The 3,629-nt window shown below is 39.0% G+C and overlaps 1 non-coding gene across 1 annotated transcript; it reads right to left on the reverse strand.

Moving 5' to 3' along the window:
- Positions 1 to 893: 893 nt before the first annotated feature.
- LOC148562102 (small nucleolar RNA R71) lies at positions 894 to 1,000 on the reverse strand. The gene has a single exon (XR_015886636.1). It is a non-coding gene; the product is annotated as a small nucleolar RNA R71 (small nucleolar RNA).
- Between the last annotated feature and the right edge of the window lie 2,629 nt (positions 1,001 to 3,629).

Raw genomic sequence — 3,629 nt, forward strand, 5'->3', positions numbered from 1 at the left:
TTGTTGAGAGACAGTTTTCCGGTGAATTAAGTTTATGGCGATGTTGCCGGGGATTGGTTTTGTATTGACAATTACTAAATTGGAGGATAACTAGATTAAGCACCTTTCTTTTCTTTTGATTAATTGAATTTTAATTTCAGCTGTTCATTTTTGCTTGCTACAATTTTAGTTGTTTCTCTTTATTTTTCTTTATTATCTTACTTTCCAACAAGCTAACCCACTAACCATTTGATAAACTGCTCTAACTAAGCTAACTATACTCTGTTTTAGTGGACTCTGCACTTGCTGTTTCTGGTACTTGTTCATTGAATGACAGGTAGAAGAAGGAAACCTCAACCTCTTTTGACGGTGAACCGGAAAGAACCTTTCTGAGATTAAGGAGGGAAGCAAGAGAAAAAAAGGCTATTGGTGCAGAGGAAGAGGAGGAAGACTCAGATATAAACATGGAAGATGATATGGAAAACAATCATGAAGGAAAGGTGAACAATCATGCCAGAGGAGGTGCAGCCAACCCTGCTGGACAAGAGAGAAGAGTTCTTTCCTACATTAATCCAAACCTAGGAAATTGTGGTAGCAGCATTCAAAAGCCAACCATCCATGCCAATAATTTCGAATTGAAGCCACAGCTCATCACACTGGTTCAAAACAATTGTTCTTTTAGAGGAAGTGCCCAAGAAGACCCTAATCAGCATCTCACTACATTCCTAAGGATCTGTGACACAGTGAAATCCAATGGAGTTCATCCTGATGCTTAGAGACTGCTTTTATTCCCCTTCTCTCTAAGGGATAAAGCATCCAAGTGGCTAGAATCATTTCCAAAGGAGAGCCTCACATCTTGGGAAGATGTAGTTAACAAATTCTTGGCAAGGTTCTATCCTCAACAAAGAGTCAATAGGTTAAGAGCAGAGGTTCAAACATTCAGACAGCAGGATGGAGAATCACTTTATGAGGCATGGGAGAGATTCAAGGATTTGATAAGGAAGTGCCCTCCTAATATGTTCAATGAATGGGTACAGTTGCATATCTTTTATGAAGGACTTTCCTATGAATCGAAGAAGGCTGTAGACCACTCTTCTGGAGGTTCTCTCAACAAGAAGAAGACGATTGAGGAAGCCATTGATGTCATTGAAACAGTGGCTGACAATGAGTATTTTTATGCCTCTGAAAGAAGCAACAACAGAGGAGTCATGGAGCTGAACAACATGGATACAATTTTGACTCAGAACAAGATGATTTCCAAGCAATTGGTAGATCTCACAAAGAAGATGGAGGCAAGCCAAGTAGCAGCAATCTACACCCAACCATCAATAACAAAGGAGTCAAACACAGAGGAAGAAGAAGTCAACTACATTGGAAATTCTGCAAGACAAGAGCATGACCCTTACTCCAAGACTTACAACCCTGGTTGGAAGAACCACCCAAAGTTTGGGTGGAAAAACCAAAAAAACCAAAACCAAAACCACAGACCTCACAATCCAAACTATTATAACAACTCCACTCACCAAGACACCAATCAAAGACCATATCAGACCACACAAAATACTTATTCACAACCACCCTATCAAAGCCAAAACAATCAGCCTCAACACCCCACTTCCAACCCACCATCTAATGACAGATTCTCCAAGATCGAAGCTATAATTGAAAACTTTTGCAGGGAGTCTGAAGATAACAAAACATTCAAGGAGGAAGTGAGGACAAGTATGAAAAGTCGAGGAGAACTTATTAAGCAGCTTGAGTCACAAGTGGGATACCTATCTCAACAAATTTCCAAGTCCACTGATAGCTTCCCAAGTGACATTGAGAAGAATCCAAGAGGAGGAACACAAAATGTGAGATGGGAAGAATGTAAAGCAATAAACCTTGCAAGTGAGGAGGTTTGGAAGGAAGAAATTAGCAATCCTACAGAACATAATCAAAAAGTTTCAGAGGAGAAGAAAGAAGATATTGAACAAAGGACTGATCCTGCCCAAGGGAGAGAATCAAAAGAGAAAAAAACCCTGCAACCATATGTGCCATAAGCACCATTCCCACAGAGACTCAGGGGCAGTGAGAAAGGGAGAACATACACCAGATTTCTGGATGTATTTAAGACTCTTCATGTCAACATTCCTTTCCTCGAAACCCTGAAACAGATGCCTACTTGTATCAAGTGGATGAAGGAGTTACTAGCTAGTAAGAGCAACCTGAAGGGTGGCCAAATAGTGGTGATGAACAAGGAATGCAGTGCTCTCATTCAGAAGGCATTACCCATAAAGAAAGGGGATCTGGGAGCTTTCACATCCCCTGTGCTATAGGGGACACCATGATTGATAAAGGATTCTGTGATTTGGGAGCCAGCATAAATGTGATGCCTCTGTCTTTCATGAAGATATTGAAAATTAATGAGCTTAAATCCATGATGCACCACTATTTCGTGGTACATTTTATACTTGATTGAGTGGATTTTTATCCACTAAACTCACACTTATTCATATAATTTGCATGTTTTACATTTTCCTTCCTAATTCTGTACTTTGATTGAAAACATGCTTCTTTGGCCTTAAAATTGCTAATTATTAATCCTCTCTTATTACTATTCGATGCCGTGATATGTGTGTTAAGTATTTTCAGGGTTTATAGGACAGGAATGGCTTAGAGGATGGAAAGAAAGCATGCAAAAGTGGAAGGAATACAAGAAATTGAAGAAAATGCTAAGTTGTCCAGCCTGACCTCTTCATACTTAACTGACCATAACTTGAGCTATAGAGGTTCAAATGAGGCGGTTCTAGTTGCGTTGGAAAGCTAACATCCGGGGCTTCGAAATGATATATAATTTGTCATAGTTTCCCTGGCATTTAGGGACGTGCATGCGTGCATCACGTGCACACATGCATCTGCAAAAATTCAACGTATCAAAATTCGCCCCCAACGATTTCTGGGCTGTTTTTGACCCAGTTCTCGGCCCAGAAAACACAGATTAGAGGCTGCAGAGTGGAAGAATGAGAGGACACTTCTCATTATTCACAATTTAGGTTTTAGATGTAGTTTTTAAGAGAGAGAGCCTCTCTCCTCTCTCTAGATTTTAGGATTCCTAGTTTTATGCTTTTGAGTTGGATATTGAAAAGAGTTACTACCTCCGTTGAAATCTTTATCATTCTAGTTTGTTTCCTATTCCTTTACTCTTTTTATTCCCTATTTACTTTGTTTAGAGTTATATGGATACCTTCAATTTTGAAATTAATTAATGCAAAGATACTTTTCTATTTAATTTCATTATTTCTTGATTATTTTCAATTGAGTCCAATTATCATGTCTTCTTTCTACTCCCTTTACATGTATGTGAAATTGGCATCCATGTCAATGGAGTAGACTTCCAACTTGGCTTTGGAATTGATTAATATTTGGAGACCCTTGAGTTGGAAGACTCAAGAGTTAATTTGTAATTGGGAATTGTTGGCTGGCTCTCTAGTCACTAACGCTAATCCTTTCCAAGGGAAAGGATTAGGACTTGTGAATAGAAGTTGGCTCCCTACTTGACTTTCCTTTACTCGGTAAGGGTTAACTAAGTAGAAACAACAACCTATTACTATTAATATTAGGAAATCCAACAAGGATAGAACTTCTGACTAATATTTTCCTAGCCAAGG

Source organism: Arachis ipaensis, chromosome B6 (assembly GCF_059453495.1).
Source record: "Arachis ipaensis isolate K30076 ecotype BB chromosome B6, ASM5945349v1, whole genome shotgun sequence".
NCBI classification, from domain to species: domain Eukaryota; kingdom Viridiplantae; phylum Streptophyta; class Magnoliopsida; order Fabales; family Fabaceae; genus Arachis; species Arachis ipaensis.